This window comes from Lolium perenne, chromosome 3 (genome assembly GCF_019359855.2).
Source record: "Lolium perenne isolate Kyuss_39 chromosome 3, Kyuss_2.0, whole genome shotgun sequence".
In the NCBI taxonomy this organism is placed as follows: Eukaryota; Viridiplantae; Streptophyta; class Magnoliopsida; order Poales; family Poaceae; genus Lolium; species Lolium perenne.
This window is the reverse complement of record NC_067246.2, coordinates 121028393-121043257: the sequence shown is the minus strand read 5'-3', so window position 1 is coordinate 121043257 and position 14865 is coordinate 121028393. Positions and strand designations below refer to the sequence as shown.

The following is a 14865-nucleotide window of genomic DNA, read 5'->3' as shown; positions in this document are numbered from 1 at the left end:
ATCATAAGGCTTCCTCTTGTCTAATGGTCATTTACAGCTTTGCAAGCCTTTCTTCCATTTGGCCTTCCAAACCCCCATTAACGTTCTTTATGCCATAACATCCTGGTGCTAATACCAAATGCTTGCGCTCACCGGTTGAGTAGACTTCGAAATAGTTGATTCATGACGTTCATGTTTATGTTTACTTGACTGAATCCTTCTTATGTTGTGAAAATTTACTTGATGCTTGGAATGAAGGATAGAACTTCTATGCTGAATACTTAATACATCTTTAATGAACTTTGTACGGTTGCATGTCTTTAAAGCAATAGTTCATGAAAACTTCTAGCTTGTCTAACTCTTGCATTATCATCTCTTATATCAATATAGATATTTGCTTTGAATGATTTGATCTCAGCTCATATGCTTTACAATAGTATGATCAAGGTTATGATGGCATGTCACTCCAGAAATTATCTTTGTTATCGTTTACCTGCTCGGGACGAGCTGAAACTAAGCTTGGGGATGCTTATACGTCTCCGATGTATCGATAATTTCTTATGTTCCATGCCACATTATTGATGATATCTACATGTTTTATGCATACTTTACATCATATTTATGCATTTTCTGGAACTAACCTATTAACAAGATGCCGAAGAGCCAGTTGCTGTTTTCTACTGTTTTTGGTTTCAGAAATCCTAGTAAGGAAATATTCTCGGAATTGGACGAAATCAACGCCCAGGGGCCTATTTTCACACGAAGCTTCCAGAAGACCGAAGAGTCAACGAAGTGGGGCCACGAGGTGGCCAGGAGGTAGGGCGGCGCGGCCCAAGTCTTGGCCGCGCGGGCCTGTCTCCTGGGCCCCTCGTGACGCCCCCTGACCTGCCCTTCCGCCTACAAATAGCCTTCGTCGCGAAACCCCCAGTACCGAGAGCCACGATACGGAAAACCTTCCAGAGACGCCGCCGCCGCCAATCCCATCTCGGGGGATTCAGGAGATCGCCTTCGGCATCCTGCCGGAGAGGGGAATCATCTCCCGGAGGACTCTACACCGCCATGGTCGCCTCCGGAGTGATGAGTGAGTAGTTCACCCCTGGACTATGGGTCCATAGCAGTAGCTAGATGGTTGTCTTCTCCTTATGTGCTTCATTGTCGGATCTTGTGAGCTGCCTAACATGATCAAGATCATCTATCTGTAATGCTATATGTTGTGTTTGTTGGGATCCGATGAATAGAGAATACTATGCTATGTTGATTATCAATTTATTACCTATGTGTTGTTTATGATCTTGCATGCTCTCCGTTATTAGTAGAGGCTCTGGCCAAGTTTTTGCTAGTAACTCCAAGAGGGAGTATTTATGCTCGATAGTGGGTTCATGTCTCCGTGAATCTGGGGGAGTGACAGAAAACTCTAAGGTTATGGATGTACTGTTGCCACTAGGGATAAAACATTGATGCTATGTCCGAGGATGTTGTTATTGATTACATTACGCACCATACTTAATGCAATTGTCTGTTGTTTTCAACTTAATACTGGAAGGGGTTCGGATGATAACCTGAAGGTGGACTTTTTAGGCATAGATGCATGCTGGATAGCGGTCTATGTACTTTGTCGTAATGCCCAATTAAATCTCACAATACTCATCATATCATGTATGTGCATGGTCATGCCCTCTCTATTTGTCAATTGCCCAACTGTAATTTGTTCACCCAACATGCTATTTATCTTATGGGAGAGACACCACTAGTGAACTGTGGACCCCGGTCCATTCTTTACATCTGAAATACAATCTACTGCAATTGTTCTATTGTTTTATGCAAACAATCATCATCCACACTATACATCTAATCCTTTGTTACAGCAAGCCGGTGAGATTGACAACCTCACTGTTTCGTTGGGGCAAAGTACTTGGTTTGTGTTGTGCAGGTTCCACGTTGGCGCCGGAATCCCTGGCGTTGCGCCGCACTACATCTCGCCGCCATCAACCTTCAACGTGCTTCTTGGCTCCTACTGGTTCGATAAACCTTGGTTTCATACTGAGGGAAAACTTGCCGCTATACGCATCACACCTTCCTCTTGGGGTTCCCAACGGACGCGTGTTGTACGCGTATCAGGCCCACACGACAGGGCCGCGCGGCCAGGGCCTGGGCCACGCCGCCCTGGCGTGTCGCCGCCTCGTCGCCTCGCTTCGTTTCCCTTTCGAACTTCTGGAAGCTTCGTGGAAAAATAAGTCCCTGGGCGTTGATTTCGTCCAATTCCGAGAATATTTCCTTACTAGGATTTCTGAAACCAAAAATAGCAAAAAACAGCAACTGGCTCTTCGGCATCTTGTTAATAGGTTAGTGCCGGAAAATGCATAAATATGACATAAAGTATGTATAAAACATGTGAGTATTATCATAAAAGTAGCATGGAACATAAGAAATTATCGATACGTTGGAGACGTATCAGTTTGCAGGGTCGCGTAGAAGGCGGTGTGGGCTTGGATTTTCATACCTGGCCTCACACCGAAGGAAGTGTGAACGGGGGCAAGTCCCTGTTCCGGGAAGGGAACTGCAAACGCGGCAGTAAAGGAACTCCACGAAGTTCTGGTCAACCTATGAAGACTGACGGGCATAGTTTTCAGAATAAAATAAACCTTTTGAAGAAATGTTTATGAAAACTTGCATTGGCCTATGACTTTCTGGTCTATGGCTGTAGCTAGTGCATGATACACCTATTTCCTATTATGAACTTGCTGAGTACGCTCTTACTCATTCCCTCCCATTTGAACCCCCTTCTTAGATCAAGGCACCGAAGGAGAAACTACCGTGGAACTCGAAGACAAAGGAGTCAACTGCAACAAGATGAAGAATCCAATCAAAGAAGTCAATGGAGTCAACTTCTGCATCAGCTATAATGGAAACCTAGACTAGTAATAGAAGGGAACCTTTCCCTAATCCTAGCACCTAAGTAGCTAGAGTTCTATAGCAAGCCAATTAACTCTTAAACTTGAGTTAGCAATAAGGTAGACTACGAGTCGTTCTTCTGGAGCTTTATTTGAAGTTTTACCTCACTGTAAAGTAGGAGGCTGTATTGATCTTATGTAAAAAGTTCGTGTGACTTCTGTAGACATACCTTGGACTCGCATATGTTTCTGTTGTACCACTCTGAGAGATGTAATATGAGTGGAACGGTGTTTCACTTGTGTTATGTCAACGACTTGTGTACTACACCATGCAGTGGTACGCTGGGTCATTTCAGCTGGTATCAGAGCAAATTCTTTGACCCTAGGATTAAAACCGAATGTCTTACTCCGAGTTGAGACCCACCTACAGAAATTGATCCATCAACGCCTTTTTTCTATAGTGGCAGGCGGTTTCCCGATCGGAGATCCATGGATCACAGACGCTCTCTCCCCATGGCCTTTCGCCTCTGAAAGCGTCCTTCCTTCTCAATGCCCGGGCATCCATCCAATGCATGACCGTTAAAGGAGACCTATAGGTTTTGGTAGTATCTGTAGGAAGTGTATTAGCTAAGTCAACTATGCTAAACCAAATATTCTTTTGACTTGAGATGGGTATTCACTTGAGAATAATCCTGACACACTTGAGTCAATCTTTCTTATCAATATTTCTTAAATGAAGTTAATTAGTTATCTTGCTTCATTCCAAATAACTAGAACACCTTTGAAGCTTAAGATAATGGGTGGTAGTAGACCACAGTTGGTATAAAATATATGGTAGTCCAAAGAGAGGATACAACCATAAGGAAGATATCCTATTGGAAGAAGTATACCAACGCAAGTTATGGTTAAGTAAGAGTCATTTAAAATGTCAAATGACTGATGTTAAGTAATATAGATAAGTAATATGAGGTAGTATATGTCTATGGTGAGTCAATTATAGGAGGTAAGGAAGAGTGATAGGAGTATTTAAGTCTACTTTTCATGGTAAAGTTGGTGACCATATATGATTCACTTGAGAATCATGGTGTGAGGGAGTAGAACATCATAAGTGAGTTAACAGAAGTATGATGAGGAGTAGGATTTAAGGAATAATTCGAAAGCTTAGGCCTTAAAATCCTAATAACTGTACCAAGTATGTTAGAACCATAGTCCTTAATTTAAAGAAGGCTTATTTAGAGCATATCACATAGAGAAATCCGGGAGTTATAGGTGGTATATCCTAAACAATCATGTGTTCAGAGTAGACATGTTAGAACTAATTGTATTACAGGAAGTAGTCCTCAATAGCACATATATATGGTATACTATTTTGTTAGTACTTCCAAAGAAAACTAGGTTAATTTCAACCATCCCAGGCCATTTTGTTTCAAGTTTGTCTCATTGCAAATGTGCAATTAAGATAAATGTTGAGACAAATAGTAGAAATTCACGTATTCGTGCTAAGTATCACAACCTAAACCTATCTTATGTGGTGTTATATATTGCACATCTACACCTGATGTTTAGGGATGTCTTACCCAACTATTATATTCAGGTATATAAGGATGTGTATTATAAACACAAAGCTGATTTTCTTGGATTTTATTGGATTTTCATTGTTTGACTAGATCCATACATGAAGTTTGACTTTGATATGCAAATGCATGTTGCAATATCAAGCTCTTACTTGATGTTATAGATCTAGAGGGTAAAGGTATTCGTGTAAGGAAGTGACGAATTCTGAAGATTTTGAAGACAAGATGAAGGTTTACTTAAAGAAGGAAGTCAAATTGTGGAAAGTAACCACAACAATCTGAAGGAAGGACCAATCAAAACTTACTTCTATCCTGAATCAAGGAGTACTTCAATATGGAAGTATCATGAAAGTGAGAAAATAAGTGAATATGGAGCAGAAGAAGTAGAGCTGTATTCATTATGGAAGAAGGGAATGCAAGTGAAGTCACTTACAATACTATTTTCATAGTATCAACAAGTGGTTATCTTGCAAAACTAACCCTAGAAGAAGGAAAATAGACAAGTGAAGTCGCAGCTGGTATAATAAGACCGCAGCTGATATAGGATAATCATGAAGAGAAAGTATGTGAAGTGAGGTAAATCTTAACTAAAACTATAAAAGTAGCCACAGCTGGTAGGTAGATATTGACTAGAACCATAAAATAGCCCACAGCTGATATCAAGTAAGCCACATCTTGTGTTAGATAGTCTGCAGCTGGTAACAAATAGTCCACAGCTTAATCGTTCTTTCACTCTAAAGGGAAGAGGGATTCCTTAGCTGGTATTCCATAGCTAATAAATATTTAGTTGTAGGATTTACAATGGATATCCACAATTGTGTGGATACACCACAAAGCTTTCTGCGTGAGACTTTAGAAAGGTACAAAATATAAACCAGACTTAGACCAAGACTAATCTTCTAACCTTGGAGTTTAAAGATTAGAAGAAAGGAAGTTTGAAGATCATTAGTAAACTCCAAGGGGGAGAGGAAGGCTGAAGGAGAAGTATTAAGATATTATTTGTAGTGTGATAGACGGAGAAAAAGGTCTGAACTGAAAGGAAGTCCAATCTTATTTTTATAAGGTTGTTGGGAAGTACCCATCTAAAAGTACTCTCAGGAGGTTGTCAGACCAGAAGCCGAGGTGCATATCTTGAGGAAGTAAGGGTTAGACCTTAACTTGAGTGGGTAATTGTGGGGACCCCGGACTAGCTGTCCGAAATACCCTGTTATGTATACAGTTCACGTTCCCATGATCAGTGTGCCGTGAACACATAACCGAACTGATATCAAATTACATCATCCTTTACAAAACGGAATAAGAAAATTACAATAAGGTCACATGACCCATCTTTACAAGATAGCCTCGAAGGGCCTAATCTAATCATCAGAGTAGCAGAATCACTTCAGTAGCGTAGAGCCCAAGTCATCTGCCTTAACCCTACAGGCAACTGACTGGGAAGACGTTCCTAGCTCGCATAGACGTCGTCAACTCCTTCTTCATCTGTCGAAGTCCTCCAGGTCTGGCCAAGTAAATAGCCAGGGACAAAGCCGTGAGTACATTTGAATTGTACTCGCAAACCATCAAGAAGGTGATAACAATTCTAACTAAAGAAGACAAGAGAGGAAGAATAGTTTCTCTGGTGCATATAGCATGTGAAAGAGAATCAGTTTCTCTTGTGGATATAGCATCCCACATCACAGTTGAAGGGGACACTAAGAAAGTCCTATGACATCTCTATATCTTTGTTAAAGCAGAGTTCCTCTACATGAAACACTAGGAAGGGTCACCCTCTTTTGTTTCATTTTCCTCGACCATCTCCACATGGTCGGCACACCATCTTTCCCGTACCCTTCCGGTACTTCCAACACACATTTCCTTTGGAAATCATTTTCAAAACCAAAACTCGACACAGCTCTGTAACGGCCATCCCAACCGTCCATGACCGCGGACGCGGCTATTCGAATAGTTTTGACTCTGCAGAGTTTGCACACTTTCACCACAACTATCCGGATACCTATCGTGTGGGCATCATCCCCGCATAACAACATATGCCACGACGGATACCCGGACATAACCTTTCGCCCATTCGACTTAACACGAGGTCCTACCCTATGGAGTATGTACCTCCCCGGCACCGTGGCAGCTCACCTCCTCTAGAGCGTGGCTCCACCGCCAAGCCAGGAGACCCATAGTGTCTTCTGGACGGGTTAGCCCCGAAGGCCTCCCGTTATACTATTGTCCCAACCATGACAACCCGGACTCGGGGGTAACCGTACCCTTGTATAGTTGTGCGGTGCCTCATGCTAAGAAGAACAAACGTCAAGTTAAGCCCCGTGCCCACGTTGGAGTAGCTATGGTTGCGCTGTTTAGTTGTTCTGGGCGAATACAAAGAACCATGTGTCGTTTTTCTCAAAAACCCAAGTCACACATACCTTCCTCTTTCCAACCATCTTTGTCAAGATCCTTTCCTTTCATAAACCATACGCTTGGGTAAGATTGCCTCACCCAAGGTTTTCATAAACATTTACAACAAGGCAAACCTTGAGGGGTTCCCAATCTAAAGTTTCATGAGTTGAACTAATACAACACTATGGCCGAGATGAGGGTCATCACGCCATTGAGGGTATGAAAAAGAGGTATTGGAGTGGATCATACTTGCTTGAGCTAAGCATGTATTATGACAACACAAGAGGAAATATACTTTCAGATTTGTGGTGCTATCTAACCCAATCAATAGATAGATAGGGATGAGAATTGGCCAACACCAACACCATTAAGGGAAAACAGGCATACTCATCACAATTTGAGAATACACCAAAAACATGGTATTGATACATCTACACTAGAAGGGGGTGTAGTATGAATCTTGTCCCGAGGTGGAACATATTCAAGCTAAATATAGAAAGCAAGTTGGATAGCAATGGCCATGATACCATACACCCAACCAATTACCAAGACCTTGACAAGATAAAACTACTAGAGGTACCATGCTTGCATCCAAGCATAGATGACAACAATATGGAGATCATCACACATAGAACCAAGATGCTATTGATAGCACAAGATGACATCCAAAGAGACATCATATCAGAGATCAAAAGATGGCTTGCCTTGGCTTATTTTTCCCTGGACTTCTTCAACTTCATCAATATAAGAATCCCGTCAATATAAATAAAATCCTTGTCCGAACCACTTCTTCTTCTTCTCCGGAATCGTTCGCATCTATCGTCGGAAAATATAAAAGGAACACAATCAATCACATTGCACCAATCATAACAAGCATGCAACATTCAACAATCAACAAGCAATAGCTAACCACCTTACTACGGGCTAACATACAAAGAACTTATAGATACTACAAAGCAACTAAAAGAGAACCCATTTTATTTACCTAGTAAAGGTATGAGAGTATCATAACTTAGCAATTGCCTCTCTCGGTATCACCATGGCACAACTAAGTATCCCCTGGTAGATAACATCATAAAGAGGACAAGTGCATTAGTTGGGCATTACAAACATTCATATTATTTTTTGAAACATTTTTGGAAAAGCGGGAAATCATTCTCTCTATTTTGTAAAGCTTACACAACACTACACAAGAATAGGAAGTAAATGATATGCCACACCATTTGAAGACTTAAGCCAAACAATAGAACTAAGGTTAAGTTGCAGAGGTTTTGTTTTGCAAGAATAAAACATTGGTTGACCAATTTTTAAATAAAAGAGTGGGCAAAGGTTTAAAAATAAACCAAAGAGTTTTGGTTCAACAATCCATGTCACACATACACATTAGTAACAGTAAGAAATATGCATGCACAGAGACTAACACTATTTTTCCTAGATGGCCAGTACTAATACAAGACTAACCCAATTGGATTCACTCAAAAATATTAAACCTACAAATTTAGGAATTTATTTGAATCTGGCTGTACAGAAAACAAGATCTGTAAGCCATAAATCGTAGAAAAATCCTAAAAATATGAGACCACTGGCATTTGAAAGATATTTAAACAGAGATGCATACACAATTGGATTTGGGTTCAAATAGTTTCTGAAACTCTCACAAATAGATTAACAAGGTTACTGTATGTCTTTACCAATTTCTTTACAACTGGATTTTCATAACAGATAAATGTTTGAAACTTGTTGGAGATGATTAAGAAAACATACAGCAGTCCTACAAAGTTGGAATCACTCAATTAGGTTCAAAGATAGATTTTTGGTGATTTAAAAACTAACAGCCATGTCTGCAGAACACACAGAACAAGTTTAATTCACCACAAATCGTACATGATTCATAAAAATATGAGGTCAGTTGCACCTGAAAGGTATTGAAAAGGTGGTTCTTACCCAGTTTGTTTCATTCAAAAATTCGTTCCCAAGCTCCTGATTTAATTCGACCAAGTCAGATCTGACCAGATCTTGATCTGTGAACCATTTCAGTTTCAGGAGGTCAATCGAAGTGAAACCACCGCCAAAATGAAGGTATTGAAGAGGGCTTTCACCCACAGTTGAGTTTGCTCAAAAAGGTTTTGTAAAACGGAACAAATCTAACAAACAGTGAATCTGCATGTTTCCAGAACTTTATTTACCGAGGAAAATATGTAACGAATTTGAGGGTGAAACCAACGCCAAGTTGTAGATCTTTTCAATACCTATGCGCGGAACTTTGAATCACTCGATTTGGCCCTGCACACGAGTTTTGGAGGATTTTACAAAATCGTACAGAATCTGAAACAGCAAGATAGCAGAAATTACTGTAGGGATTTGGACGAACTTTGCTCAAGAACTTCAGATCTGAGGCTAGCTCAAGCTTCTCCATGCTTGGACCAACATGCACCTGCATCAAGATCCAATCTTAGCAAGGGAGGAAGAAGAAGAGGAGAGAAAACCATCTAGGGTTGGGGAGAAGAATGAGAGGGAGGCTCTCATGGTGAGGAGGAGCTTGAGGGAGAGGGAGAGCTTCATCTTGGTGGCTTGCCATGGCCATGGCCGGCCATGGGAGCAAGGGGAGCACCATTTTCGTGGGGAAGTGGAGGAGGAGAGTGTGAGGGAGTGGAGGAAATAGTAGGGAGTGAAAAGAAATGAGGCAAAGGAGAGGAGGTGTGGCCGGCCAAGCTCCTTATAAAGAGGGAGGATGGTGGCTGCCTCCTCATTGATTGGGTGGGTTGGGAGGCTGCTCATTTATTGATTGGGGTAGTTGGGAGGCAAGTCTTGTAGAGGAAGAAAAATAGAGAGGAATGGCTGGCCGAAATTGCCATGCATAGACAATGGCCGGCTCCATCCTTGCCAAACATAAGTGAACAAACAAAGAGATGCACAACATCCATGTGTGTAGGCCAAGGCATGATGTTGAGGAGATGACGTCAATGAGTGACTTTAATGATGATAAGAATATGAGTGGATTCATATAGATAAAAAGAAGTGTGAGGTGATATGTACTCTAAGGATAATTCCCACCACTTTGGTTGTGACAAACATAAGATGAAAATAGATCCAAAGGTATAGTTGAAGAATAAAACTTTTTATTTGAATTCAAAATTGAAAAGATTGGCATTGACCACATGCAACAATGCATGAGCATGCCAAGGTAGATGGGTAATGTTGATTTGATGAAGTAAGAATGAAAAGAGAGAGGTGTTAATAAACATTGGTGCCAATGTTGAGGAATGAAGCACTTTGATCAAGTGATCAACTTGGCCAAAAGATGATGGTGGTGATGGTGGTTTAGACAATTGTAGAGCAAGGCTAAGAGAGATGGTGAGTGAAATAACCATACTCACAAGGATGAATATGGTGGCATAAGCCATCAACATGAGGTCAAGATGATGATGGTAAACCATACAAGAGTGAGATGTGATGAATGAATGGAAGTTGTTAATTAGATCTGGAACTTTACAGAGGTGGGTCTCCACCACTATGAGAGTTGATCAAAATGTTGGATAGGGTTTATATTGAACTTTCCTTTGAAAACATTTTGAAAGAGATCCAATGATTTTTAAAACAAAATGGGTCTACTTGCATAATAATGCCAAATAGATTTTTCCCTTGTGTTATCAAAAGGTGCAAGGATGGCACATGTACCAAAACCATGCACTTAAAAGAAGGAAGAAAATCAAATGCCTTTATAGAAAGTCTTTTTGGGTTGAAGGGAATGGGATGATACAAAATACCATCCACAATCTCTCTTGTTATTTGAAGAAAACATTTAAGGAGTTTTAATAACAAGGAGTGATTTTTGTGGCTAAAACCAGGGAAGAGAAACAATAGGGTTTTTGAGAAAGAAAACTAATTTAGGAAGGAGTGTTCTCAAGGGTAGATGGTGGCTACAAAATGTACCCATCATACCTACTCTTGGTTTTGTGGATATTAAAATTGGATTAAATAAACACAAGAGGTAAAAGAGGAAGAAGTGATCTGGTGCTGAAACATTGGATAGGATACCAGATCAAGTGATTATAAGAGTTGCAAGTGGAGGATGTGACATGTAAGATGTGGAAGTTGCAGAGGGTGTTGTATAGAAGAGATCCATGCACTGAGGTCACCAAAAATAGTTGTGGGTGCTAAGAGATCAACTGCCAAAGTTGGAATCTTATAAGTAGGCACACTCATGTTGCCATCAGGAGGGAGGTTTGATGTAGTAAAAAGAAAAACAATTCTTCCTAAGCCACCATGTGTTTTATTTAGTGAGTTGCTTGTTTAACCACTAGAGGTGTTGTTATTAAGGGTAGCTCAAAACAAAACTCAACAAGCAAATCAAGACAATTTATCTACCAACAGATCAAGGCAATTCATCATAACAAACAGATCAAGGCAATTCATGTTAATTAGTCTATAGAAAAAGTTTTTGTTCCCCCTAATTTTTGCACTTTGGATAATTAAACAAGCTTGCAAAAAGTTGGGGTGTTACAGATCTTCCACCCTTAAAATAATCTTGTCCCGAGATTACTAAGCATAGAACTAGAGGGGTTGTAAAGTTTAACTAAAGTTAGACTCCATTCTTTTGTAGATGTGCCATTTTTTTGAGAAGGTCGTTGCTTCATCTTCTGGGAGACATGATGGATTCCTGCCGATGGTGAGCTTCATGAAGAGGTTGAATACTCCAAGCAGGTGTTAGAGTCCACGATTCAAGGAGAGTTAGCGCACTCCAGAGGTGCTTTAGCAGGGTTGAAAACTTTTTAGAGTTAACTTTAAATTTTAGTGGAAGACGAAGTCTTCCACCCTTAAAATTGTTCATAGGGGGGTTTAAAAACTCTAAGCTTCGGCCAAGGGTCTTGTCAGTGCTTTCGAAGAAGTGATCTTTCTCTCGTCTTGAGTTGAAGCATCTTCAGGGAGTGAGGTGCAGTCCACAGCTTCAAGGGAAGTTAGTGCATCCCAAATTCCCAACGGTGTTTTAGAAAGGTTTAAATTTTTAGGGTCAGCTCCAATTTTTAGTGGAAGACGCCCTTAGGATTTTTCATCGGGTTTCGGAAAAACTCAGAGCTTCTGCCTTGTAGTCCTGTCTGGGCTTCTGAAGAAGTCGTCGATTTCCGTATTCAGTTGAAGAATCTTCAGGAGACGATGTGTAGTCCATGACTTCAAGAGGCACTCACGGTGTTTATTAGACCATATAACGCGCGGTAAGTTAGTAAGTCGATGAAACGCCTGGTTGGTCTCCATATGAAGCAGCAACAAAGGCCGTCGAAGACAATCTTCAGCTTGAGGGTCAGTGTTGACTTATACCACTTAAGAAGTGAGCAGGTAAAATACACCTAATCTTGAGTCTTGAGGTATCTTCATGAGCTTCACTTGATGAGGAACAGATGAACCATGTGATGTAACTTGGGTCTGACGCTATTGTTCTCTCAGTTTGTTAGACGGTGTGTTAGAGGGTGGTTTCAAAAAGATATCCTCGAGGTTAGCGCGATTATACTCCAAGGTTAGACAAAGTTAGTATGCATGTCTTCTTGCAGAGGTGCAGTCACTCTTGAAGGTAGGGTCTTCTGTCTTCTCGGCTTAGTAGAGATGCTTCAGCTGATCTTGAAAGTAGTTGGCGTAGATAGGGGTCTGGGTCAGTTTCTCTGACGGTTGAGAATCGATGGTTAACTGGGTTAACTTATCCATTTAGCTAGCAGTAAGCATTTTATCGGCGAGGTAGATGACTGTGAAAACGTCTTAGAGGGGCTTCCTACGCTGGTTTATCACACCAAGAGTGTTTTTCAGACCTAAAGACCAAGACAATCAAACACACAACAAACAAATAAAAACACTCAAGACAACACACTTAGGGAACTACAAGCAATCATCAAACCAGACATGGTAACACAAGTACCCATGGATGACTAATACGCGGGGGTAGCTCAATCAAAGCGATTGAGTTTTGTCCTATCCATCCTATAGGTTTGGGCTGGTCACATATGTTGCAGTCTTCAGCTTGTTGACATCGTCTTCAACAAGGATTCTTGAAGCAGAGAGTGGTGATGCGGCCTGGTGTTGAGTAGTCGAGGTTGAGGTAGAGGCTAAAACTGTGTAGTCTTCTTGCTCAACATCCCGGGGACGTGGGGTCTTCGAAGGGTTAGTTGTGTAGGTACTCCCAAAGTCGGCATCTTCTGGTGGCTGGCCTAAAAATTACTAGTCAAAAACTGAGGACTTGATCCCTGACGACTGCAAAAAGTGCAAGTCCACGGAGGAACAAGGTCAGATCTTTGACATACTTTCGTGACAACCAAAGACATGATATTATCATTCTTTTATGTGCACACTAAGTCGGCCTCCAATCTTCAATAGCTGTCGTTGGAGATTCATGAGTCTTCCTGTGGGATTGATGTATCTTTGAGTTCGAGTCTCCGGTCTGAGTTGGGGACATCGTCCAATATGTAGGTTTGAAGTGGATGAGACAATAGAGTAAGAATTTTCAAACACTTCTATAAAGCGGAGAGATAAGAATTTAGAAGTTTTGAAGAAACAAGAGGAGTAGAAGCTATGCTTCCGACTAACGAAAGAATTTGTTTGGTAAATAGTTTTGCCCAAGTACTTGTTTCCTAACTAACGTCCAGGCTAACTAAGGTCTCCTACAGTCAGGATGGCTCTGATACCAGCTCTGTGGGGACCCCAGACTAGCTGTCCGAAATACCCTGTTATGTATACAGTTCACATTCCCATGATCAGTGTGCCGTGAACACATAACCGAACTGATATCAAATTACATCATCCTTTACAAAACGGAATAAGAAAATTACAATAAGGTCACATGACCCATCTTTACAAGATAGCCTCGAAGGGCCTAATCTAATCATCAGAGTAGCAGAATCACTTCAGCAGCGTAGAGCCCAAGTCATCTGCCTTAACCCTACAGGCAACTGACTGGGAAGACGTTCCTAGCTCGCATAGACGTCGTCAACTCCTTCTTCATCTGTCGAAGTCCTCCAGGTCTGGCCAAGTAAATAGCCAGGGACAAAGCCGTGAGTACATTTGAATTGTACTCGCAAACCATCAAGAAGGTGATAACAATTCTAACTAAAGAAGACAAGAGAGGAAGAATAGTTTCTCTGGTGGATATAGCATGTGAAAGAGAATCAGTTTCTCTTGTGGATATAGCATCCCACATCACAGTTGAAGGGGACACTAAGAAAGTCCTATGACATCCCTATATCTTTGTTAAAGCAGAGTTCCTCTACATGAAACACTAGGAAGGGTCACCCTCTTTTGTTTCATTTTCCTCGACCATCTCCACATGGTCAGCACACCATCTTTCCCGTACCCTTCTGGTACTTCCAACACACATTTCCTTTGGAAATCATTTTCAAAACCAAAACTCGACACAGCTCTGTAACGGCCATCCCAACCGTCCATGACCGCGGACGCGGCTATTCGAATAGTTTTGACTCTGCAGAGTTTGCACACTTTCACCACAACTATCCGGATACCTATCGTGTGGGCATCATCCCCGCATAACGACATATGCCACGACGGATACCCGGACATAACCTTTCGCCCATTCAACTTAACACGAGGTCCTACCCTATGGAGTATGTACCTCCCCGGCACCGTGGCAGCTCACCTCCTCTAGAGCGTGGCTCCACCGCCAAGCCAGGAGACCCATAGTGTCTTCCGGACGGGTCAGCCCCGAAGGCCTCCCGTTATACTATTGTCCCAACCATGACAACCTGGACTCAGGGGTAACCGTACCCTTGTATAGTTGTGCGGTGCCTCATGCTAAGAAGAACAAACGTCAAGTTAAGCCCCGTGCCCACGTTGGAGTAGCTATGGTTGCGCTGTTTAGTTGTTCCGGGCGAATACAAAGAACCATGTGTCGTTTTTCTCAAAAACCCAAGTCACACACCTTCCTCTTTCCAACCATCTTTGTCAAGATCCTTTCCTTTCATAAACCATACGCTTGGGTAAGATTGCCTCACCCATGGTTTTCAACATTTACAACAAGGTAAACCTTGAGGGGTTCC

The 14865-nt window shown here is 41.5% G+C and overlaps 1 long non-coding RNA gene across 2 annotated transcripts; it reads right to left on the bottom strand.

Moving 5' to 3' along the window:
* Positions 1-6971: 6971 nt before the first annotated feature.
* Positions 6972-9992, bottom strand: LOC127342241 (uncharacterized). Of its 2 annotated transcripts, none has more exons than XR_007876424.2 (5): positions 9204-9992; positions 9019-9115; positions 8777-8853; positions 7818-7891; positions 6972-7648 (listed from the first exon to the last, which is right to left on the bottom strand). It is a non-coding gene; the product is annotated as an uncharacterized lncRNA (long non-coding RNA). The 2 variants fall into 2 exon arrangements; XR_007876425.2 differs by having other exon boundaries at positions 9082-9115; positions 9204-9987.
* Between the last annotated feature and the right edge of the window lie 4873 nt (positions 9993-14865).